This window comes from Canis lupus, chromosome 28 (genome assembly GCF_048164855.1).
Source record: "Canis lupus baileyi chromosome 28, mCanLup2.hap1, whole genome shotgun sequence".
In the NCBI taxonomy this organism is placed as follows: Eukaryota; Metazoa; Chordata; class Mammalia; order Carnivora; family Canidae; genus Canis; species Canis lupus.
The window spans coordinates 27,362,185-27,389,477 of record NC_132865.1 but is presented as its reverse complement, the minus strand read 5'-3'; the positions used below and the strand labels follow the sequence as shown (position 1 = coordinate 27,389,477).

Sequence of the window (27,293 nt, the reverse complement as noted above, 5' to 3'; positions counted from 1 at the left end):
AAGAGCACTCTAGCATCAAAGTACCTTAGACTTGACTCTTGACTCTTGTATTGAAATACTGTAACGAAATCCAGTATTTCATGCTATTCTGGTTTTGAGGAGCATCTGTTACAGGAGCATCATTTGTTATCATAAAATGATCCTGATCACAATCACATCTTAACAAAATATCCAACCAAATAATATATTTATTTTACGTTGATTATTTGTGTGTGGCCCAAAAACATCTGGTTAAGTTAATGGATTAAATTGAACAACTAGCTGATTTTAATGGGGGAAAAAATCAACTGAATTCACCTAGTTCTACTGTCAGAATTTGGACCATATGCATCTTCTTGCATTGGATCTACTGAGGCATTCATCTCTGTGGCCTGCTCAATAATTTTTTTTTAAGATTTAATTAATTTTATTTTATTTTTTTTGAGAGAGAGAGGCTGAGCAAGGATGGGGGGGTGGGGAGGAAAAGAAGGAGGTGAAGGGAGGAGCAGAAGGGGAGGTAAAGGAACAGACTCCCCACTGAGGACAGTACCCAAGGTCATGGGCTCCACTTGGGGCTCCTTCTCACAACCCTGAGACCACAACCTGAGCTAAAACCAAGAGTCGGATGCTTAACCAACTGAACCACCACCAGGCACCCCTGGCCTGCTCAATAATTAAGCATGCTTACACTTAGCAGTGATTCTTAAACTATGAATGGGGCAGACAGCCAAGAGACTCTTTCCCTTATCTGCAGCTCAAGACAAAGGACAAGTGACTTCTTCCCTCCAGCTGTGAAGAAGCACTGTCCTAGGGGCTAAGTGTGTCTAGTGGAGTGAGTCTTGTCACTCTGGTGTATTGCAGTGATAAAAATATTGAGAACCAGTGAAGAGTATAATCTTCATAATTCAAAACAAGTTGGGGGGGAAGACCACCTTTCCATAATTTTCTGAAATAGCCCCAAGGAGATTTATCAACGAATTTGATTACAATTCAAGTGGTTTATTTTCTCCTTATATATCAGAGAATTGTTATTGCATTTCATGGTCATTATTCTTTTTTTTTTTTTTAAGATTTTATTTATTTATTCATGATAGTCACAGAGAGAGAGAGAGAGAGGCAGAGACACAGGCAGAGCAAGAGCAGGCTCCATGCAGGGAGCCCGACGTGGGATTCGATCCCGGGTCTCCAGGATCGCGCCCTGGGCCAAAGGCAGGCGCCAAACCGCTGCGCCACCCAGGGATCCCTCATGGTCATTATTCTGAATGCCTGGAACCTCACTTTCTCTAATGAATACTGTTGAAGAAATGAATGAATGAATGAATGAATGAATGAATCACTGAGTAAATAAATGGTATTCTTCAAGTTAGTTATTTAAAAAAATGTATATCCTAATTTGATGTTGCAAAGCTCACATCAAAAAGAAATCTCAAAACGATAAATGCAAACTACTTTCTCTATCCTGTTCTTTGGTGTTATAAGATTTTTTTTTTTTTTTTTTGGTAATGGAATTATTTAGGATTGATGGTTTTGCAGTTAAAGAACACTTTTAAATCAGAAATTAACTTTTAATATATGGCTTGGTGATGATAATACTGAGGTATGTAAAGTGTAGTTGCCTTCTTATAGGCAATATACTTGATTAATTTTGAACAATTTAACAGTGAAAGATTAATTAAGAATTTCATCCAGTACAGGCCATCTTTCTTTTCCAATTACATTCCTTTAGAGCCACTATAACTGTTTTAATAATTGTACTGAAAATGCTAGAAAGTATCAAGATAATACAGTGATTCAGTGAGAACAATAAAATTCAGAAACATGGCACTCTGATATTTGGAGCATTTAACATTGTATTGTACATTTAAGACTTCCGAACTCAAGGGGCACCTCAGTGGTTCAGTCAGTTAAGCCTCTGCCTGCGGCTCAGGTCATGATCCTGGGGTCCTGGGATGGAGTCCTGATTCAGATTCTCTGCTCAGCCAGGGGCCTGCTTCTCCCTCTCCCTCTGCCCCTCCCCCCATCTTGTGCACTCTCTCTCTTTCTCTCAGAGGAAAAAAGACTTCTGAACTCCAACAGGTTATGATAACCCTCGAGACCTAAAATCAACCTTAAATTTTTTATTTATATAAGAACTACTTTTTACTAAATATCCATTGGAAAATACTTTGCTAGAAAAAGAAAACAGAATGTCTCTAATTAGATGTTTGTGGTTACTTACAATAACAATTCTCTGAAAATATATTCAGTAGCACTGTCTTTGAAACAAATGAATACCTTATTTATCGGTAAATGGGATCTGAACTCAAGGAAATTTTAGAATGCAAAGGTGAAGCTGAAGTTCAGAGTTCCTGGTAAAATTGACTATGAGATTCAAGTAAAATGAGGTAATTTAATTTAAAAAATTTAATTCAGGTGCTCCTTAATGTGCTTAAGTTAGTTCTTAAAACAATTATTCTTCCCATCTACTAACTGAGCAATTGTTAGCATTTAGGTACAAACTTCTCATCTTTCTAACTTTGGTAATATCCCAATTTTAATGGCATAGAAATAGTTATCAAAAGTTTATCAAATATGGAAGTTTCCTTCACTTACTTGGTTTCTGATAAGCAAGCTGCAGCAAGAAATTCTTTTGTTGCTTCCGGATAATGGAAATAAGTTTTTGTCCTAAATAACAGCCTAGTATTCTTATCAATTGGATTTAATTAGGTCCACTTCATTCCCTATTTAAAAAAATATTAAACTAACCCCAATAAAAGAATGACATTGCTTCAGAGAGAGGCTGTCCAGCACCATTACCAAAAATAGGCTTTCAAAGAAGACCTGGATTGTGCCTGTCTCAGCTATTCACATGATACATGTGTCCTACTACTTTGAATTGCATCTCTAAAGTGGACAGGGATAGTAGTGCTTCATAGGCACATGGTAAGCCTTTTAGAAATGAGAGCAAGGATTGTTATCAGAAAAATGTTTTCTTAAAGAAGGTATTTAAATTGCTATAAAAAATGGAACTGAGCAATTCATCTACTTACTGCCATCTAGTAGCTCCTAGAATCAAAATTTGTATTAGAAACCCTGAATGATTCAGCTTTAAAACAATAACAAATTAGTATGCATTTAGAATCTACACCTGAATAACTCAAAATGCATATGCTCTGCAACATATGTGTGTACCAAACAAGCCTGCAAGAGAGAAAATGAAAGTCTGAGAGTTCTACTAAGATAATACTTTCATCTTTAATGGAGTTCATTTTCATTTAGTTTTGAGGGTCTCTAGAGGCCAACAAATGAATATCTGAGCCAACATTATTTCCCAAATTCCAGAGTCTATTATCTATTCTGATTCAAGGCCACATTCCCCTGGTAACTAACTAGTCAGCTTTCCGATGTCATCTCCAGGTGAAAGTTCTTTTCTAGGCAAAAGTGTAAACCAAGGGGGTTTATTTGGTACCAAAGAGTAACCTCTTCCTCTCTTTTGAGTAAACAGAGACTCCACAAGCCCAATCAGACTAGAGCTATTTAAAAACTCAATAGATTGTATTGCAAACATGACTGGCAATCAAAAGCTAATCACTGGGAATGGAATTCACTGCCATTTGAAATGAAGAGTCTCCCTAGTCACTAACTTGGCAGGGATCAACTGGATAGAGTCAGTTATCCCCAAGCCATACTAGTAAACCATTTCAACAGAATATTAACATTGGGATTTTTTATTTCATTTTCTTGGACTCCAACTTGTTTTTCTAAAGACTTAAAATTCCAAATCAAATGCAAAATTTTCTCTATTCTGACCAATCAGAAACTCCAGACTTCTGAAGAAGGTACTGGTAAATATACATAGGAAATGAGATGAAACCATTTTTCATAATTTGCTACCAAAGTAAAGAGAAAACTGTAAAGAGAAATACACACTGGTGTAGAATGGGCAATGAGATGGGGGGACAGAGATGGGAACTATGGGAACTATGCTGGGGTCAGATGTGCTAATTACATAATTCAAATGCCCTCAGGTTCACTGTTGTTTCTTTTGAAATATCTAAATAATACCATGGCCTCTGGGTGCACTGGCTATGGGCAGCAAGAGGCAAAGGAACTTCTCTGTCCTCCCTTGACTGACTGTCCTTCAGTCTGTCTCAGCACCAAGTTATCTGGATTGAGAAACAGATTTGGACAACAAAGTCTAAAGCTTTTTTAAAAAATGTTTTATTTATTTATTCATGAGAGACACAGAGAGAGAGGCAGAGACATAGGTAGAGGGAGAAGCAGGTTCCCTGCATAGAGCCTGATGTGGGACTCGATCCCAGGACCCCAGGATCACCACCTGAGCCAAAGGCAGATGCTCAACCACTGAGCCACCCAGGTCCCCCAATAGAGTATAAATCTTATACTCAATATAAATTCAATATTGATTCTTGAGTATTACTTTTATCTAATCTATATATTTCACATGGGATTATAAAAGATTTTAAGATTTTACTTATTTATTCATGAGAGACACAGAGAGAGAGGGAGAGGCAGAGACACAGGCAGAGGGAGAAGCAGGCTCCATGCAGGGAGTCTGACACAGGACTCGATCCCGGGGTCTGCAGGATCATGCCCTAGACCGAAGATGGTGCTAAACTGCTGAGCCACCTGGGTTGCCTGGATTATAAAAGATTTTAATGAAATCTTAGCTTTACTCTCTTAAATTTACTGGGTTTGGTGGTGCTATGATATCATCTTCTCTCTACTTTGCCTCCATTGTGGCTCCCAGTTCATCCTACTCAACAAGATATTCTTACTCCATTCACAACAGCCAATATCCCACTGTGCTTTGTATTTTGTAAAACTTATCTTTCTTTAATATTCATTTATCTTAATTTAGAGAGCAGGGGAGGAGCAGAGGGACAGGAAGAGATAGAATCTCAAGCAACCTCCCTGCTGACTACAGAGCCCCATCTTATGACCTTGAGATCATGACCTGAACCGAAATCAAGAGTCAGATGCTAAACAGACTGGGCCACACAGGTACTCCTGTTATTTTATAACATTTATTTTTCACTACTTGGTTGTAACCGAAATCTCTAAGACGTCTCCCATGAAAAACCACAAAGGTATGAATAAAACACTTCTCAAAGTTTAATGTCAATATCAGTACTACTTCAATATCAGGACTATTATGTAGTCTCGACATTTCAGTTTGTTGCTTTATGCACTGTTTGTGTGATATCTTCCTGTTAGCCATTTGATCCTGAGTAATGAAGACTTTCTAGAAGGTAACTGGAGAGAAGCCATATAACAAAATTAAAAAAACACATGAAAAGCTTCCAGGAAAGGTAATAAAAGAAGAACTAAGAATAAGATGTGTAAACAAAGTTTGAGCAGCTAAATTTTTTTGTTGATCATCATAAGCTATACTAGGATTTCTAAAACAATACCATAATTTTCATATTTAATATTTTAACGATTTTTGAAATTTAACTTGTTATTTTTCCAAATTAATGCCTTATTAAAAATTCATTATTTTTAAAAATATAGCTTTAATGTATTTTTCATTCTTGGATGTATATAAGTATGTAATAATACATGCATTCTGATCTGTTAAATATTCAAAACTAAAGCTATTAGTTATAATCACAACACACATAGCAAAATCATAGTCAATAATACTTCCAAAAACTTTTCCTCCAAATGAAGCCTGAAGATATTTATGAATGAGAGTGTATATATGTGTGTATTACAGGGCAAGGTGCCTTCCACTGATTTGTGTAGCTAGGTGGAGGGATTTTCCCTAGTTAACACAATCACTCTCTTGGTCTATCCTGTACTTACCTCCTCATTTGCCTCCCCACAAAGAAGAAATGCTAACTCGTTTAAGTGTGGATGACTATGATCTGACAAGCACTGGTCCCCGTTACTCCAATGGGTAGAGCTAATCTTGAAAAAGTAGAAGTGGGGGTATCTTTTCTTCTGCCATATCAGCTCCAGACCAAGGGGGACAGTTATCTTCCTGGTAAAATGTGTGTGCTCTGAAAACACAATGATTTTCGTAGGTGGGCCATCACCCTCATGTGTTGGGAAGAAGAGCAGAAATAGAGAATGTTAAGCAAATCCCTGTAGCTACAAACATCAAGCCTCATTTTTCCAACCAGCTTGAAGAACACTAAATTCAATATTTTTATTTCCAACTTTCTGTCTTCTAGCTTATTTATCAGTTGTTTCTGAGTAAATGGGATAGAGGGCAAAGAAAGGAGCATTGTGCATTGATTTGTCACTACTCCCTGCCAAACTAATGGTATGAGTGTGTGTGTGTGTGTGTGTGTGTGTGTGTCTATTCAAGTAATACCTTCATTACTACTCAGGACGTGTGTAAAGTGAATACTTTACAGTAATCTGTCATGGTGAAAATTATTAAGAAATTAAAATTCTGGAACTTATAAGGCTGTTCATGAAAAACTGGACTACTTTCTATGTTAATATTTTTGATTGTGTATGTTTTACAAAGAATGAAGTTGTTCTTAAGGATATTAAAACTGCTTAGCACTGGTCTGGATGGAACCATAATTTACAATTTAAGCACAAGAAAAAGAATAAATGGTATAAACAATGTGTAGTCTTTTCAAAGAAAAAGAAAATATCAGTTTACAAAGTACTGCCCTCAAGCACGTAACACGGTCAAAAATGAAGCACCAACAAGATGGCAAAGGATTTTATTTCTTTTTTTTTTAAGGATTTTATTTCTAAGTTAGTTTCACTATACTTATAGATTTTTATTTTTCATGAGCTATTTCACCTTGTTTTTCACCATTTGGGAACAATGTATTTCAGTCCAATTTCATGACTGATTGTGTCATGCCACAGCATTTGGTTGACATTTTTCTGTGGGCCATATCAAACACAGTTCTGTCAGATAACAACAATGGGGCTCAGTTCACTCTGAGGGAGTTGTTCAAGCAGCAGCCAATCACAGCAGATTCAATCTCAATGACTGCATTAGTCTCAGAACCAGCTAACTGCTCAGAATCCAGTGATTCTAGAATCTCTCCATTCCTCCTGGCTGAACAGTGTCACCAGCTAGGTCTTTTTAAAGCACCAATCTGTCAGGTCACCACTTCTTTCTGAAAGGCTCTCAAAGGCTTCCCATGGTACAGATAAAAGCCAGAATCTTTAGAGTGGAGTCTGAGGCATCTACTATCTGGCTCTGACCTACTTTTAAGACACACCACTCATCCCTGAAGTCCAGTCAAACGAAACTGTTCACCACTCCCTAAACTTGCCTTAAATTTTCTCTTCTCTTTCTTTGCTCACATGATTGCCTTTGCTCTGGAATTGTTTCAAGTCCAATTGACTTGTTTTGCATGGTCAAGTGCCATTTCTCTCTCACTTGTTCATTCACCATTCATTCATGGAACAAATTCTGTATAAGCTGTTACTGTATGCCAGGCACCGTGTTAGGCACTTTCTCTCTTAAACTAATCTTACATTACTAGATCCTTTAATCTTACTTGGAAGCAATCTTGGCTTTTCAATTCTGCACTTTGTACCTTAAGACACTTAACCATATTTAGGTTCAGAAAACTGTTTCATATATCACTGTAGGCTCACAGTACTTGGCACATAACAGGAACTTGATAAATTTCATGCATGGGTTATCACTAGTTGAGTTACAGATGAAAATGTAAATATAGAGCACCTTGTAAAATACAGATAGTATGTTTTTATTTATATTTATTTACATTATATTCATATAAATATAAACATACAGAAGCATAAAGCACCTTATAAAAACAGATAAAATATTTTACTTTCAAATTAAGCTTAATATTTAAAATTACATAAATATTCAACTAAACTAATTTGAAAAGGAAATAACTTCTTTGTTGTAGTTTAAAACAGGAAAACTTTTGCAATATCTTACAAAATAAAAGTCACATAACTTTTCAGCTTAAAAATACTTTCTCTCCCATCATAACAAATTGCATGTATAGCAGTAAGTACATTTCCATTTCATAATTTTAGAAGAGGGAGAGCGCTGGGTGGAGGGGTAGAGTAAAAGTTTCATTTTCTAATCTTTTGGTTTAATCTACCAGAAGAAGACAATGCTGGAGGTGCTGAAACTTTAGCTCTAACATTATCAGTAATATTTTCTATCATCTCAGCACAGATAAGTAAAAAGATCTGCTACAACACTTTGAACAGGAGAATTATTGCAAACCAACTCTATATTTTTACACACTTCACTTCTGAGTGAAAATAATTTCACATCTGCAAGGTAAACCCACTGGTGTCTTTCCAGATCAGCAACCCCACCACCCTGGGTCCAGTTACTGCAGAACAACCCACTACCTCCACTTGCTAAGAAGGGGCAAATGGTGGTGCTTGCTACCAGAGGACAAGTTATCAAGGGAAGATCATCTGCCTGGTGTTGATCTTGTCAGCTGTCACTATCTGAAAGGAGCTTCTGCCTTAGAGAGGGAAGCAGAGGTCTGCAGAAAATAATCCCTGTGTGCATCTCCATTGACCATTCAAATCTTGTCTCCCACTCAACTCTGTTACTTCCTCGGAAAGCTAGCTAAGTGAGATATTTGCCATTTACTAAGGCAGAGACACTAAGAAGGCACTCTTGTGAAGGCTATTTTAAGTTCCAAATATTCTTTTTTTTTAAAGATTTTATTTATTTATTCATAGACACACAGAGAGAGAGGCAGAGACACAGGGAGAGGGAGAAGCAGGCTCCATGCAGGGAGCCCGACGTGGGACTCGATCCCGGGTCTCCAGGATCACACCCCAGGCTGCAGGCGGCGCCACACCGCTGTGCCACCAGGGCTGCCCAGTTCCAAATATTCTTATAATATACCTTTCTTCTAGAAAATAATGTAGAATTTGATTTGAATCTTCCAAATAAGGCTTGCTTGGGAAGCCGTCTACTTAGTCATGAAATCAATAATGCTAATTGTAATTTACAATATGCAATGTAGCATGTGCTAATAGTCTTATTATAGTACTTTTGATAATGCAGATTTAAAGGGATGTCTGTCTTTATTACTGTGGAGATGAAGGACACCTCATTTAAACCGGAGTCAGGACTCCCTGAAGGGGGAGCTCTCACACATGAACCGCTCATTGCTTGCTTGCATAACCGGCAGGAAGAAGGAAGATAAGAATTATCTTGACAAGGGAGGACATTTTTCATACAGGAATTTCATCTGCTTTTAAGAACAAGAAGGAAGATCCCTCCCTGCTCCAGCAACAACACACTAACCACTGCTTGCAGTCAATGAGAATTGTCACAATCTCGAACTCTGGTTCTCCAATGAACTATTCAAAACAATCCTCCCAGTTTCTTCTAAAACCTCTGAACAGCTGATCTTCCCTTTGTCTTTTGAGGCTTGCCTATGGTTTGCCAGAGCTTGCAGGTTCTGAATTACAATTCCTCGGTTATTCCCAAATAAACTAATTTTGCTAGTAAAATAACTGGGTATTTTATTTTTAAGGTTGACAGTGACTATGTCTCATTTTCATAAATACTTTAAAAAATGACTCTGTGGCCATCTCACTTTTTTCTTCTGTACTGCAAATGTCCTACACCTCATAGGATTCTTTTAAGGATGAAAGAAATTAAGTCAAAAACATCACAAAGCACTGGCAGATGTTGACAATTCAGGAAATTATAGCGAGCAGCAGCAGCAATAACAGTAGTAGTAACATTTGTAGTAGTAGCTCCTAGCCTGGCTTTCCTTTTGCAATTAAGAATCTTCTTGAAATTCATACCCTAAAACTCTAAAAAAAGGAATCCAATTTGTATCTGCAAAAATAGCACTCCCACAGACAAAAGTATAGATACATCAGCAATCCTTTTTTAAAACACTTCTCTGGAACTAGCCATTTTCAGCAGCATTTATAATCTGGAGCTCAGAACAGGGAACAAGCTGGACTGCCCAAGGGCAATTTTGCTACTATTAACTCAATCATCATGTCACTTTCAAAGCAGTAAGATAAATACAAAGCCATAATTTCAAAATATGGTATATATTATCACTACTTGATTTGTGTACTTTGAATTTGCATTTTGAAAGGACTTTGTTTTGTTCATGATTGTCATTCCAGCTGTGAACTGGCACATTATAGCTAATCAAGATATATTTGTTGAATAAACGTTTGAATTTTTATAAAAGGAGATGTTGTTTTCTCCACATTTTATATATGTATAGTTCTATAATACTAAAACTTTCTTAAACATTGTGAGGCCAAGACAGAATAGTCAAGGAGAAAAGAAAATTCAGTATAAGAGGGTACATTTTGGTTGAACATTATATATACACATGAGGAAAGTAAGATACCAGCAGATTCTATAGCACTTTGCATATAATTCTATCAGGGCATATCACTGATCTTCTCTCCTAAACTGTAAGTTTTTTGAGGATTCCTTATTCATCTTTATTCTACCATATTAGAGAAATTCAATAAAACATTAGTTGAATGAATGGGGAGAAAGCTGATTACTAAGTTAATATGTGGCACCATCAAACAAAAATTGTCAATGTATCGTATGAGACCTGTCAAATGATCTGTTTCAGGATCTAACCCTAGAAGTTTAAAAGCTAGTTTTAAATTAATCACACTGATAGAAAGAAGCTTAAGTTCATGCCAAAACAAAGCCCAACACTACTAGAAGATATACAACAAAATTCAGCACCCCAAAATAAAACCTTCAATGTTCAGTATGCAATAAAAGCTATCACACATGCAAAGAAGCAGGAAAATACAAAAAATAAAATCAATCAATAGAAGCTGCTATAAAAAAGCTTTCAATAAAAAATGAAAATGGGGGGAAAGGATAAAAAATTAGCAAAGAGGACGTAAAAATGATAAACATAAACATGTTCCATTTCTTCAAGAATGTAGAAGACAGGAATTTGAATAAAGATAAATGAGATTCAAAAAAGGGAAATTTTAGAAATGAAAAATGAAATAACAATACTAGATAAGATCAACAGTAGATTAGATTAGATACTATAGAAGAAAAGATCAGTCAACCTGAAGATATGGCAATAGAAACTATCCAAAAGAAAGAAAAGAGAGAAAGGACAAAAGAAATAAGAATTGTAATGACATGTGGGACAACTTAGAGCAGCTTAAGCAGTATGAGCAATTGAAATTCTAGGAGAGAAGCAAAAGGGGTGAGATACGAACATTTTCAAAGAATAATGGTTCAAATTTTTCCAAATTTGATCAAAATTCTAAACTCATGTAGCCTTTCTTTTTACATGATTCTATCCTGTATATTGGATATGTAAAAATTCAGCAACATAATAACTGCAAACACTTAGATGGCACCTGCCATATGCCAGTGCCTGTTTTAAAAGCTTCCAAAGTAGTAACCCACATAATCCACACCACCTGAGGAGGTACGAGCTCATTATCTCCATTTTACAGATAAAGATACTGACTCCCAGAAATATCAGGTGGTGTGGTCAACATAGCCCAACTCTTAAGTGAATCCAGGACTTAAATTCATGAAGTCTGGCTTAGACATCCAAGTTCCTATCCACTACACTATACAACCTCTGTTCTACCTGTACAGGGGATACACATGAACACTTTAAGACTCAAACCTGAGTCAGAAGTGTCCATTTTTATGCAAAACATGATTTTAAAACGATTTGATTCCATTGTGGTTTTTATAAATAACATCAATTTACCCCTGATCATCCAGGATCCAGAATTAATGTATGCAAATGTATGCAAATTTATAAACAAACTGGCAAAAATACCAAAAACATGTTAGCATCCAAATCAGAGTGACCTGTGGCCATTTAGCCAGTGACTAAATTAGCAGGAAAACTCTGTATCTGGAAGAATGAGCACCTGTAATTTTCTGAAGCCATATTTAAGAAAACCAAGAGTATCCAAATACCAGAGTTGTCAGCAACTTGACTCCTATTCAGAATCGTAAGGTTCTTGCTGACACATGTAGCCTCTGCTTGTCCTTTGTCACATATGTGCTTTCCCTGCAAACTGTCAGTGACTTGTCAGAATTGATCAGTAAGTCTAAGGTCATTCCTTAATGATGGACAGATCTAGACATGCAATATCCCACTTCTGGTTCCATGTCACATACCATATGAAAACTGATGTCCCCCTCACTCTACTCTCAGACAAATAGCTGTATACAATGATAATGAGATTTTTGAAGGTTAAAAAAAATCAAGATAAACTCAACATTTAACCATATTCTAAACAAATATTTAATCTAATGATGCAGAGAGAAGGGATGTCTTATAGAAAGATGAAGACTCCTTTCTGCCTATGTATGAATAAAGGTGACCCTGCTCCTTGTTTGTGAATTCAAACCACTAAACAAATCAAATAAGGGAGTTGGGGAATTTGGGGGAAGAACTGAGACCCTAAAGATTCCCAAGGCCTCCAACCAATAAATTATAGGCTAGAATTCTGGAAGCATCTTTGTTGCTTCCTAAGATATCTACCTGGAAATTTGATGGCAATTAGGATTTTTGTCACTTTTCAAAGACCATAATTTAATAATAGTGAGCATTTAATTACTTAAGTTCTCCTTTCTGGAAGAAAAAAATGCTAGAAAATTTTAATGATACATAAAGTCTGACACCATTGAGAAATGTTAAAAGGCTATAAAAGAATTGTAATATTATTGAGAAAGAATGAGAAATCACTAACTGTGAACATGGTTATAAACTATAAGCTGTATTCTTTAAAGGGGAAAGTGGACGGAAAAGGACACTCTTTGGATAATTTATATAAATAAGCAAACAACACTCCCATGTCCTCTCCTCACTAAGCTTCCTAATTCAGCTTCTTTCATTTCCTCATTGGCTCGTTCATTTCCTCATTCCTCAAAGTCATTGGCTCTGATTTTTCTCATTGTTATCCTTGCTAGTCACTATTCACTCTTACAAACTTTACTACAAAATCCAGAAAAGAAAAGAGAATATCCTATTCTGCCACAACCTCAGGATTCTGCCTCTATTTCTCCATACCACAGTCACGTTCACCTCCAGGTATGTAGTTAGCCAGTGGCAGTTGTTGGGGGTGGGTCAAGTCTGATGATGATTCCATGGGTAGAGTGGTCCACTCCAGGTATGCAAGGTCCCTTGTACAGTGGCAGATGCAGAATGTGCTGCCACTGGCATCTCTGCCTCAAAAATATCAGAGGTGGATTTTCCACAGGGTAACTGGAAAGGTGAATGTGAGGGAGATTTCCTCAAGGGCCTAACTAACATTTCAAGGCAACAATGGGTAAGCTTATGCCTTCAAGGTCTTCAGGGTTCCACCTGCTGAGCTACAATAATCATGATTTGAACAGTCATGGGATATAGTGGCTTCTAAAGTGCTAAGTCAATGTTGTATAATTTCAAGGTCATGGTGAAAATTTTTAAGGAACTTCAGCTCACAGCAAATGGTTTGGGTAGGTTTTAGGACAGTTATGGGTACATATCCATCATCCAAAAAATTAGATTAAGTGGGATCTACAAGGACAAAAATTTAGAGAGCTTATGAATGTCGTTTAGATGAGCAACCAATACAGGACACTTGAGATGGTCTCATTACTGACACTGTTTGTAAAATATCCTCCGCCCCCCAACACTCAAATATCAACAACTTAAAATATACTAAAATGTTCATTATTAAGACTCTACAGAGCAAAGCACAAACTCCCTCCATCTTAAACCACTTTAGTGATACATCGATAGTGCAGCAGATTCACATATTGTTAAGTTAATTGTCTGTCAAGATATTAACAGTGTTGATTTCTACAAAGAAGTCTAGAATTTTAAAATCCACACTGAGTTGATCGGCTAGGACAGATTGCTGCTTGTCTGAGTGACTTAGTTTGTGTGACAGAGCTACAAGCTGCCTTTGGGTTCACAAGTCCTTCAAAACCAAAGATCCATGCTAATGGAAACCTTTTCAGCATAAAGTACCCAACAATCAGAGTTAAAGTTTTATTTATTGGCTTTGACCATCTACTTCTGTTATCAACCATAAGGGCCCATACACTTCATCAACCCCTAACAATAGCCGCAAGCTAGGACAATCTGTCTTGCGTCTTCATTGGGGAAGACTTCAATGGAACAGCCTGGATTAAAGAGCAGCCCACGCATAAAATGGAAACTCATTAAAATAAACTTTCTCAAAGGGGGAAACTTTGGTTCCAATTGAACTGGACTGTTTTTATTTCAAAGATGAAAGGCCCATTACGCAGTCATACATTCATGTGCTCTTGGCCTAAGTGCTTTCTATTTGACGACTTTAACTTTGGGTCCCTTCCCATGTTTTTTGGAGGCTTTAGAAACATAATAGGAATTCATCCCTTATTGAGCCTGACTGGAACATAGTATCTGTGAACCTCTTAATAATACTTCAGACTTTTATGGTTTAATTTGCAATGGTGTCCCTTTTGTCTGCCTTGCTGGCCTAAATTTAATCTAGGGTGCAATATACTCGCTTTACATTTGTTTGCAGAAAAGCACTGAATACTTAAGGAATTTTTTTAATATGTCCATTAGCAAGAATGATTTTTTTAAAAAACATACAGGTATGGTCATTTGCATCACAGAATGAAAAACCCAATGAATGAATAAAAGGATGATGTCAAAGATGACTGTTGCCAATTGTTTACGTGAAAACTGACTTTCCGCTTTGAGACTGAAAACTTCACCTTGAACTTATTATGAGTGTATTTCAGTGAAAGGAACAACACAATAAAATGAAAAGTCAAGGGACTGAGAAAATCTGTTATGTGAAAATATCAGCCATCCTATAAAAGGGTAATATAACTGGTATTACCTGAAGCAAATACTAATATTCTCAAAGCTTTAATTTTATATGAATGACCATTAAGTGAAATGAACCACAATCATGGTTACTTAGATACACAGAATATTCAGAGAAAATGTTAACGCTCAAAGCAATGCAAAAACATCTACACAATGGTGTACACACATGTCATCAAAAGGTTATTAAGCTCTGTAAGGTTGGTTGTATGTCACTATATAATTTTAATTCATGCATCTTTGTCTGAGGCCAAAACGTATGTCATGTGCATATTTTAAAAGATATACTAAATAAACAAAGATAAATCTCTCGTGAGGAAAGTATTCCTTTACATTATATAATTATAAAACTACATGTAGATGCATTTTAAATTTTATCATAATTAATAACTAGCATAATGGTCTCTGTGTAATGGAAGTGTTATATAATTTTTCAGCAAAATTTTTCAACAGAGCTTGCTAAAAGCCTCTCAATTATATTCTGAATTTAATCTATTTGTAAATTACTTCCAAGTAGGCTTCTTCTTTATGCAAAGTTTATCAAAATATATAAATAAAACGTTTTTTTAAACAAAGTCTATTATTAAAAGCAAAACAGAAGATTAAAGTCTAAAATATTACAAAGCCACACACAATCACAAATGGCAAATTATAGAAAAAACACTTGATCCTGACTTAGTTTTTTATCCATAAATCAGTATCAACTTTCTTGCCTATTTTTGCTCTGTGATTGTTTTTATTTTTAATAGGGGATGTGTTGAAACTTCAACATTAATTTTAACTAACAAATAATGAAACAAAATTTATCTTCATTGAAATTACAAACAACTCTGTCATTCACCAAGTTACACAGCTAGCTGAAGTAGAAGATAAACATCTGCCCTGTCAGGAAGCTCTAAGTGAATTCTGTGGCGCTGCTCAGTCAGAACCACACAGATACAGTGTTTCTCCACCCTTTTAAAAAATATCTAGTTTCTATATTTTACTTTATATTGTTTTTGGTGTTACCACATCGATTTATTATCAGTATGAAAGAAAGAAATTAAAATAAGCAACAAACTCTCAGGGAAAACTAAAATAGGTCTGTCTCACTTTAAGCAAAAGCAACATATAAATGTAGGTGTAGGATGGTTAAAAGATTATATTTGTAATACAAGGCATTAGCAATAGGAATTCTTTAGTAGTGAGCTCTCCTAATGAAATTTGCAGTTTTAAAAATATATATTACTTACAACTGTCCTAGAGTGTATCTAATACACAAACTAATATTTCATATTTATAGTATATTACCTATTGCAAATGTTTTTGTTTATTATATTATTCAAATAAGTCCATAGAATCTGTATTACTCTGCCAAGAATGTTAGTTCATAAAAATAGGATTATTGTTAATTAGAAGCTGTTCTTAAAAAAAAAAAAAGCTGTTCTTAACTAAAAACTTAACTTATGAAACTCATGTTAAATATAAACCATTTACAATTTAAAAAGAAAAGAAATGCAATGCTTTCTTATCAGAAGGTTAAATCATGGAACTTCAGGAACTATGATTAATTTCTTGTTTTATGCGGTTGGCCACAGCTGCCATAAAGCTTCCCACAGCCTTAAGGCCACTTTGTAAGTTCTGCTTCCTGGAAGTTCCTTTTTCATCTTCAAAAAGCATAGCTAGTGTATAAATACAATGGAAAACTGCATGTTGGAAGCTATGGCCTCTCCAGGCCACCCTAGCAAATTAAAAACAAGAGTAGCCCAAACCTGATCACTATGTGTTCGCAGAACTTAAAGGGCCCATCAGAAAAAGAGCCCATCAGAAAAGTTCCCCCAAAATATACCCAGTGTTGAAAATATGGGTATAAATATTCATCCCCCAAATCACTTTTAATTCAAACAAATTTTATTTTCATTTAAATAAATTCTATATATGTGGAATAGGTTTTAACAAAGTATTAGATAGTAACTAGCTTTTTAAAATTTGGACATAGGACATTATCTACTACAGAAAATCCAACATAATTAAAATGCTTTTACTTCTGCATTGAAATTGTAGTGTGTCTCAAAATGAGTTGGGACAGTAGCTTTCTCCTTACATCTACCCATGCTAAATTGTCTGGAATGTTTGCGATTTTCATTTTTATGGTATCTTCTGATGCTCTCCTAGGAAAACTGGGATACTGTAGTAGCAAATTCAAGAATAGCAAACAGATTATTTAAAGGATGTATATAGTGTTTTCGGGGGGGGGGACTTTAAAAATTTTTTTGCCTTCTTTTTCTTTTTGCCTTAATCCTCTCATTTGGTTTAGAAACATAAGGCCCTGTTCACTTCATTTAAGCCTCACAATGACTGGGAGCCTGATCAATCTGTCTTGTGTCTTCTTAGGGTGAAACTGCAATTGAGCGGAAGCAACAGATGAACAAAGCCCACATTCAAATCTGTAGCTCATTAAAATAACGTTAAAATAGAGTAAAATCTCAATTGTAAGTGAATTGTAGCTGGCTTTTTTTCTGCTAAATACATTTGATTAATAAACTATACAATCATTAGCCCTGAATCAGTGGTCTTTAAAGTAAATTTAAATAAATGTCTCATTCTTTTTAAAAACTTGAACATTTTGAAAAACATTTTGGAAATAGGCTTTCAGCAAAGCACTAAATGAGATAACATTGTAGCATGCTTCAAAGGCACATCTCATCAAGATGTGAGTCCCAGAGATTCTCTATAATATATGGGGGAACTGTCAATGTCACACTTCTAGCCCTAAACTCTTACGATTCTATAGTGGTTCCTCATAGAGAGAGTCTATAAATAAATGCCCAGATTGATTTGCTACCCAAATGCCACTAAATAATATCTGTAGAACTTTTGTGAGTTTTAAGTAACCCAAAAATTCAGTAGGGGTGTAACTAAGTAAACATACTATCTCTGACAATTTGTTTCAATTTGTTCCTATGGATTCCAGTCTTTACCTAATTCCCAGCTGAAACCTTTGTAATATTTGACAAGGGATAGTCAAGGTCTGTGAAAACCAAATTTTAGTTGGGAACAAAAGTATCCATTCTTATGTATGTCTGATGAGTTGTTGATTAAAGGTATAATCACATGTCCTAGAAACTGGGCAATCTGGAAATCTCTATTAAAATAAAAAAAAAAAAACATATACTCTTAAACCCCAAAACCTCACCTCTAGGAAATCTGTCCCATAGAAATTAAAGCACCATTATGAAATCCTATGTAATCAAATATATGTAGTAAATGTTTCTTAGGGGAGAAAAAAAAGGAAAAAGAAAACCAAACAAACCCCCAAAAAACCTGAAACAAAAGTAGAAAATTATGGACTCTCCACACTATGGAATATTAAATATCTTTCAAAGAAAGTGTTAGAGCTATACCAGTTGACCAGAATTTTTTTCCATAATGTGCTCCTGAAGGAAAAATAAGATGCAGAGAGCACATTAAAAAAAAAAAAAAAAAAAACTAACAATATCAAAATCCCTATTCATAGATGTGTGCACACATGCTAGTTTGTTCTGATTATATGCTTTTGGAGAAAGGTTTGAAAGAATATGTTAACAGGTTGTTGACATAAGCATGGAAGGTGCTGGAGGAGGGGGGAGGCAAGTAGGGAGTAGGGGATTGGAAGATTGGCTGATAACAAAGAGAATTATTTTTTCAACATTCTTCAATAAAAACAGCTATTATTCTGATATAATCAGATTAAAACCATAAAGCCACTTTCCTAAATAAAGAAGAAGAGATGGCTAAGAAGTACGTCTAGTTGGAAGCTTTTCCAGTCATGGATAGCTTTGCAGGTCAATTCCTAGCTTCTCCGTATGCTTGCGAAAAGAACATATGCTACGAATCTCTTAGTTTGGTACAGTGATAGACAAGTGTCTCAATGTCCAAAATCGGAGTCCTAATGAGCTATGTTGTATCCCTTCTTTATTGATCCAGCTCACTGGCCCACCAAAGGCCTGCTCTGCAGCAGTTTCAGCAGTGGAAACTCAACGTGCTCTGCCCACCGTGGGGTCAGAGTTTCTGAGTAATCACAAAGAAAGCAGACGGTGTGTTTCATGGGTATCTGGTCCCCTTATGAGGATCTAACTGACATTTTTTAATTAAACTGGCCCACTGGAGTTTAATTAAGGTGTTGTCTTCTTGAGATGAAACTAAAGGAAAAATATATCCCTTTTATAGAACAAGTTGTAGGATAAGACACCTTCTTTCAGCCCTCTGATCTTTAAAGGAAAAAAAAAAATCCCCTCCATTGTTTCCCTTATTCCCTAAGCTTTTCATCTTTTAATTAGCAAATTGTTTCAAACGTGATTTAAAATGAACCATAAGCCAACCCAAAAAGCTACATGTATCTGAGAAACTAAAGAGACTGAACACATACCTTGGGGGCATCAGAAAGTCCTTCATTTTAGTGCAATTTCATAGAAATCAGAATGGAAAATACGTATTGACTAATGATCCTGTAATGGCACAAATTCTGCAAAATACCTAGAATCCCACAGGGAAACTCACAATGTTAAAAAAAAAAAAAGGTACATAATCAAAACAACTTCTTATTTTGGAAAAAGCACTGGGCTTCAGGAGAGCTGGTTTTGGCTTTAGCCCTACTGTTTGCTGGCTCTGTGACCTTCAGTAAGTTACCTAACCTCTCTAAACATCAGCTGTCTAACTTGTGAGGAAGGAGGGTGTTATACCTCTCTGGTAGAAGGAAGACTGAATGAAAGATAATGAATGAAAGGGTGTGTTAACTGTATAATGCTGTACAACTGCAGAGAGTTATTATTATTTGGGAAATAGAGATTAAATGTATTTAAAAACAGTTTTCTTCTAGAAAGGCAGTGTACAGGAACAGACTACTCCTGGGGCTTTAGAATTAGACAGACATACACCTGTGTTTTGAGTGAACCACTTACTTACTAGCTACAATTAATTTAATGAGATAAATGGAATAAAAGTACATAGCCAGGCTGTGTTTGATTCCATATGGCCTATTCATCCATTTGCTCATTCAACAATCATTTTTGGCGTACCACCACACTCAGCAGAGTCTCTACCTTCCTAACACCCATACTCATTGCTCTGAGGATCAAAGAGTTACTGCACTTTGAGTGCCTGGTACAGTTACCAACCTACAGCAGGGGCTCAATAAATACTAGGGTTTGTTTGTTATATGATTAAGAGCAACAAGGGCACCTGGGTGGCTCAGTAGGTTAAGCATCTGCCTTCAACTCAGGTCATGATCTCGGGGTCTTGGGATGAAGCCCCATGTCGGCAGGCTCCCTGCTCAGTGGGGAGCCTGCTTCTCCCTCTCCCTCTGCCTGTCACTTCCCCTGCTTGTGCTGTGTCAAATTAATAATAATAATAATAATAATAATAATAATAATAATAAAAGAACAAAGCAACAAAGATTCCTGATATGGCTGATTTGATGATTTTCTTTAATCTAAGAAATTATACAGATTTGAATTATCCTCACTGAATTTTTATACATATTTTTTCATATTACGCTTATGTAACTTAGGATCATCTGTTTAGCAGACAATGTTGAACGCTCTCCCACTATTTTTGGCCATTTCTGTATGCACCCCACCCCCTGAATTTGTAACCTAGTGCTTTTGATGGCCAGGCCTGCAGCTCTTTAGAAGACAACTCTTGGGCTGCTGAGGCTACTTTGCTGCAGGTAGAGAGTGGGAAGGGCTTGAGGGTCAATGACCTTCCCACACACCCTATGTGGTAAGGGAATATAAGCCTTCAATACATATAAATATAATTCATATTCCAGAGTTCTTCTGCAGGATTAGGCTTAAAGCCCAACTTCTGGGGAACTCTGCCTGAGATCCCCTTCCCCTCCTTTGCTTCTTCCTTTCCCTGTCTTTCCCTCTTCACCTAAGGCTTCCCTGGGAACTCTTTCTCAGAAGTTCTGCTTCTAAAAGCCCCAACTTAATAAAATGTGTTATTACAAAGTCCCTTGTAACTTATTTTACTTAATTTTGGAGCTTACATTTTCCTACCACTTATTTCTTTTAAAGAATACGTGTAATAATTTGCCATTTCTCTTTGCTGACTACATTTCATAATGACATAATTGTGAGCATTCACTGCTTTCCTTAAATTTTCTCCTCACAAATTATTTTCTGTTCACTTGAGATCTTTTAATGTATGTATTACCAGTGAATCAATTTTCATTATCATTCTCATGCATCGGGTCTTCACACAATATATACATTGATCATAACAGTAAACAAAACAAAGGACCTGAATTCTTGAAAAGAATAATTATCGTGAAGATTCCAACATCAAAGTGACCGCATCTGTCCCACAACTTCATTCTTCTAAACTGAAAGGGACTACTAAACGGAACAGTTGACCACGTAAAAATCTTTAAGCAAAGACCATGCTAATATACTTGCCAACTAAATCAGAGAAGGTCGGTCTAGAAAAACCAATGAGAACAATCTTTTTGAGCCCAAAGACTTAAAACCGATACTCAAAGTTCACAGCTAGGGCAAAGTGCTTTGCCAATTCTAAGACAGAATTCCAAGGTATCTTCCATTTCAAAACACAGCAAATTAAGCAAAAAAGTAATGTCTGAATCACACTTGGATTCCAACCTCTGAAGAAGCATGGTTAATTGGAAATGTATCTGAATATTCAACCAAAGTTTGGAGCAAGAACATTTAAATTATCTTCTTTCATTATCATCATTATCTCTTCATCCTCTCATTCACCACCACAATGGAGAAGTTATGCTTGCCACTCATGTGGACAATAGGGTCATAAGTCTTGGGTTTAGCATGCAGTACCTGCTGTGGTACATATTCTTCTGTTAATGAGCATGCATAACTCTTCATCCCCAAGGAACTGTCTCTGCGCATAAAAGGATACATAATTTTTATAATGCCAGAAAGAAGTAAATACAGCTCATTGAGTTTTCTATGGGAGGATTTGGAGAGTATAATTATCATGCATTGCCAGTATCTCCAGGCAGTAGGCTGGTTCCTTTTCTAAACTAGGGCTGTGTGTAAGTTTTTATATCATACAACCAAGTTACCAAGTAGGCTGTAACTAAGAGTAACATAAAATCAAATTTTAGATTTCCTTGCTGCTTTCAGTGAGCAGCCCCTGCACCCATTCTCCCAAGGGCAAGTCTCAGGCCATTAGAGCCACATGGTCTATGCAGCCCATGCAGGGAACAGACAGTGCCTGGATCTTAAAAAGATTCTTCCTCACACTCTGTCAGCCCCTTGCCTCAGCTGGGAAAAAGTCTAAGATATAATTTGCATCAATAATATTGATGTGTAAAAGATTTTTTTCTTCTGGCTATTCGAGTTTCAAGTTATTATGTCTGTCGGGTAGAAGAAAAGCATCATATTCTCTCATAATATATATAAAGTTCTTTGTAAAGAAGCTGACACAGACCAAATGTTCAGTAAGTGTTAGATGCTATTATTATAATTATTACTATCATTAAGAAAAACTGCAGGGAATTATCACATGCTTCTAAAAAATCAGGAAAATAACTGAAATTTGATTTCAAGATGTTTAGGGAATTTCTGCTATTTTCTCAGTTCTTCATAATGCAATTATAGAAAAGGTCTGTTAAGAAAGAAAACTTCGCAGAAGGAATTCTACTCTATAACAATCTGAGACTGAGGAAAGAAAGCTCCACAACGAAATCAAAGAGAAACTAAAGGATAACAGCTTATTTAAAGAATATGTTCAGATGTTTTTGTGTTATTTGGTATATCAAAGCAAAATGAAAACATTAACCCAGGACCTCCTACACTAAGTACTTCATTATTTGATCAAAACACACACACACACACACACACACACACACAGAGGCAGTCCTCATTTTGCACAGTGCAGAACCATAAAAATAACTATATATGCTGAAACTGAGCAAAATTATCTTAATAATCAATGGGGGGGAAAAGCAGTCTGAACAGACAAAGCAAGCACCAGCACCAGACTCCAATATAACACAGATTGTGGTTTTATAAGATAGGGAATTTAACTGTGATAAACATATTAATGGCTCTAATGGAAAAAGTATACAACATGAAAGCACAGATGTTAGAGACAGCAGGATAAAAACTCTAAGAAAGAACCAAAAGGAAATACTAGAAATCAAAATACAGTATAACAGAGACACAGAATACTTCTGATGGGCTTATCTATAAACTAGACACAGCCAAAGAATTAGTGAGCTTAAGATAGTTCAGTGGAACTTACCAAACTGAAATGCAAAAGATAACAATATTTAAAACCATACATAATCAAGCATCTACAAACTATGGGTCAATTTCAAAATATGGCAACATATACATAATTTAAATACATAACAAGGAAAAAAGAGAACAAAATGGAAAAATATTTGATGTGATGATGACTAAGAATTTTCAAAATTAATGAGAGACACCAAGCCATATATACAGGAAACTTAGGGTATCAAGCAGTTATCCTGACAATCCATAACTGGGCATATCATATTCAAACTGCAGAAAACCAAAGACAAATTCTTTAAAGAAATTAGAAGGGAAAAAATACCCCTCTTACTCTTAAGGAGGAACACAGGTAAGAATTACAGCAGACTTCTTTCTTCATGCAAGAAGGAAGAAAGCGAATTGAAATATTCAGTGTTAAATTAAAAAAAAAAAAATAGAATTCCATAGGGGTGGATTCTAACTGGCTTGCTCAGTTCCTAGACCATGTGACTCGATCTCAGGCTGGTAAGTTCAAGTGCCACATTGGATAGAGATTACTTAAAAATAAAATCTTTCTTAAAAAATGTCAGAATTCCAAAGGCACCAAAATTATCCTGCAAAGGTATAAAAGATATAAAGATTTTCTCAGAGAAACAAAACCTGAAGGAATTCATCATCAGCCAACCTGCCCTGCAAGAAATGTGAAAAGTTTCTTGAGAGAGAAGGAAAATGATAATAGGACAAAAGCTTGGCTCTACATAAAGAAAAAAAAGAGCACTCGAGAAAGAACAACAGCAAAATAAGCATTCTTCTCATGCTTACAAAGAATATTTGCCAAGACGGACCAGGAAACACACCTTAAAAAGTTAAGAACATACAAAGTGTGCTCTCAGACCACAGTGATATTAAATAGAAATGAGTAACAAAAAGATAGCTGGAAAGTCCCCACATGCTTGGGAATTAGATACACTTTTGTGCTACATGGTTCATACAGAACATACAGATCAAAGAAGTCCTGAGATAAATTACAGACATTTTGAACTAAGTAAAAATGAAAATACAATTAATCAAAACTTGTGGGATACAGCAAGTCAAGCTTAGAGAGAAATTTATAGCATTTTATGTACATGTCATAAAGGTAGAAAGATCAATAATCTAACATTCTATTTTAAGAAATCAGAGAAAGAGCAGCAATTTAAGCATAAAGCATGCATTAAAAATAATACAGAAATTAATTAAATTAAAATAGGATAAGGGGCAGCCTGGGTGGCTCAGTGGTTTAGCACCGCCTTTGGCTCAGGGTGTGATCCTGGAGACCTGGGATGGAGTCCCATGTCAGGCTCCCTGCATGGAGCCTGCTTCTCCCTCTGCCTGTGTCTCTGCTCTCTCTCTCTCTCTCTCTCTTTCTGTCTCCCATGAATAAATAAATAAAATTGTTTAAAATAAATAAATAAATAAAAATAAAAGTAGGATAAAAAAAAGAGAAAAAAAGTCAACCAAACCAAAATTGGTACATTGTAAATATCCATGAAATCAATAAGCCTCTATCCAGGATAACTATAAAAAAAAGAGAGAGAGAGAGAGAGGAGGCATAATTTACTAATATAAAAAATGAAAAAGGGGTCATTAGAGATCCCATGGATGTTAAAAGAATAATATAGAAATATTGTGAACAGCTCTGTGCCCATAGATTTGATAACTTAGATGAAATGCACCAATGCCTTGAAAGACAGAAACTACCCAAACTCATAAATGGAGAAACAGATCACTTGAATAGGCTTATATGTATTAATGAAATCCAACCAATAATAATTATTTTTTTAAAAAAGCACCAGGCCCAGATGGTACCATTGGTGAATTCTTCCAAACATTTTAAGAAATGATATCTATTTTTACAAACCTTTCAAAACACTTCCTAACTCATCCTAGAATGCCAGTCTCACTCTAATACTAAAACCAGATAAATACATTACAAGAATAGAAAATTACAGACCAATATGTCTAATGAACATACACGCAAAAATCCTCAAAAAATATTAGCAAGTCAAATCTAACAATGTGTAAATAGAATTATACACCACAATCATGTAAGTTTTACTGCAGGTCTGCAAGTCTAATTCAACATTGGGAAATCAGCTAATGTAATTTACCACATCAACAGACTAAAAAAGAAAGTCATAATATTAACTGATTAGTTGACAATATTAAATGATGGAGAAAAGCATTTGACAAAATCCAACATCTGTCATGATAAAAACTCTCAGGAAACTAGGAATAAAAAGGATCTTCCTTAACTAGATAAAGGATATACCAAAAACATAATGCTTCATAGTAAAAGACTGGACACTTTCCTCCTAAGATAGAAAAGAAGGAAAGGATGTCCCTTCTCACCACTCCTAACATCATAATGGAAATCTAAGCTAGTATAATAAGACCACAAAAGGAAACAAAAAGTATACCTACTGGGAGAGTCAGAGAAAAAGGAAGAAACAAAACTGTCTTTATTTGTAGAAGACATGATTTTTTATATACAAATTCCAGAGAGTCAAACAAAATCCTTGCACAATTAATTATAGCAAAGTTACATGATACAAGACTAACATACAAAAGAAAATTGTTTTCTGTATACCAGCAATGGGAAAATTGGGAATTTAAAATGAAAAACACAAGACCATTTACATTAGCACAGGTAGCAAAAATAAAATATTTAGGTGTAAATCTAACAAAATATGTACAAGATCTATACATATACAACTATAAAACTCTGATAAAAGAAATTAAAAGATTTTAATAAATGGAGAGATATTCTATGTTCATGGATTGGAAGACTCAATATGAAGATATTAATTCTTTGCAACTTGATCTATAGATTCAGCACAATCCCATTTAAAATCCCAGCAATGTATTTGGTAGACAACAACAAAGACAAACTAATATAAACTCCCTAAACTTCTAATACTGATTTACTTATCATATAAGTTATCATTATTCCCATATACATAGTCATTGTTTTATAGCATCTTAAAACATTTGAGGCTATTCTTCATGGACATCTTGGCCTGGCACATTCATGTGACTTTCCAAAGACATGAGAATTTCAGAAAACTGAAACTGACTCTAATCAAGTTGGCCAAGTTCTTAGCTGGCTTTATTTAACACTGAGTTGCTGGATTATTCTTCAAATAATAAATCTAGAAGTAAATCTTAAAAAAAAAAGCTCTTGGATGATGAAAACTAGAAAATCATGTTTGACTAAATTGAATTATAATTCTGACAAATATTTTATAATAACAAAAACATAAAAAAACATAAAAAATAAAAAATTTCCTGAAAAACAGAAGTTACCTTAGATAAAAGTTATAATTAATATAGTTAATACAGTTATATTTATAAGGTATAACTAATATAGTTAATAGTTATATTAATATATATACTATAATTAATATAAGTAGTAGTAGCAGAGAAATAGATTGTCTATGCAAGGTAATGAGATGTGTTTATCAAAGGAAAAAGAGTAGTTTTGCCCTAACGTAAAGTATCTGGCTTTTCCAGAGTACAAAAGAGGATAGTGAATACATAATTTGAATACATACAGAAAACTGTAGGAATTTTGTAAAATTCATTTGTCTTGGTTTACAATTACTGCAAATAATAAGACTGAAAAGAAGCACTGAAATACATTAAAACTTTGGGAAAACTGTCTCAGTTTTGATGAGCTTATTTATGAGAAAAAAGAATTCATGAACACTTTAGTGGAAAAATAGAATTTTGTTCTCTGTTAAAATGTCAAGTTGGTCTTGGAGAATTCAGTATATTGTATGAAAGGGTTATTTTTCTTTGTATCCTACTATATGTTATAGAATAATTTTCTATGCTTTTTGCTTACTTTATAATATCCTTAATCAGTAAAAATGTTTCTTGTTTCTAAGACTGCTCAGGCTCATTATAATTCTTTTCCCTTCCTCTATGTTTACTTAAAAATACTGTATTGCCACTCTGATTATAAGTAGCTAACACCATCCATTTTTTCCAGCCATCTATGATCCTCCCAATCAACTGGCCAAATTTCCACTAACAACTCTTGATTTTGCCTTCCCAAGAATAGATTCCCCCAAAAAACCTTTTTTTGAATTTATTTCTTATACCCAAACAATTTCTAAAGTTTCTCAGATGGCTCCTGGGCAATCATAAAGATTTGTTTTCTTTATTAAAAAAAAAAAAAGGACACTAGAAAGAATTAGGTTTGTTTAGTTGCCTCAATATTTCTTATTTGATTTAGCACTAATTAGTTGTAAGAGCTGCAGGAAAGAGC

At 35.3% G+C, this 27,293-nt stretch overlaps 1 protein-coding gene and 1 long non-coding RNA gene across 4 annotated transcripts in view; one reads left to right on the top strand and one right to left on the bottom strand.

The window, feature by feature from the left end:
- LOC140620342 (uncharacterized) overlaps window positions 1-4,978 on the top strand; it is a 67,536-nt gene extending 62,558 nt beyond the window's left edge. The window contains exon 9 of the long non-coding RNA XR_012020131.1: window positions 4,841-4,978. This is a non-coding gene — a long non-coding RNA (uncharacterized lncRNA). The remainder of the gene's footprint in view (window positions 1-4,840) is intronic.
- The window catches only part of CYP7B1 (cytochrome P450 family 7 subfamily B member 1), a 174,516-nt gene that overhangs the window by 103,832 nt on the left and 43,391 nt on the right, over window positions 1-27,293 (bottom strand). The window lies entirely within an intron of this gene.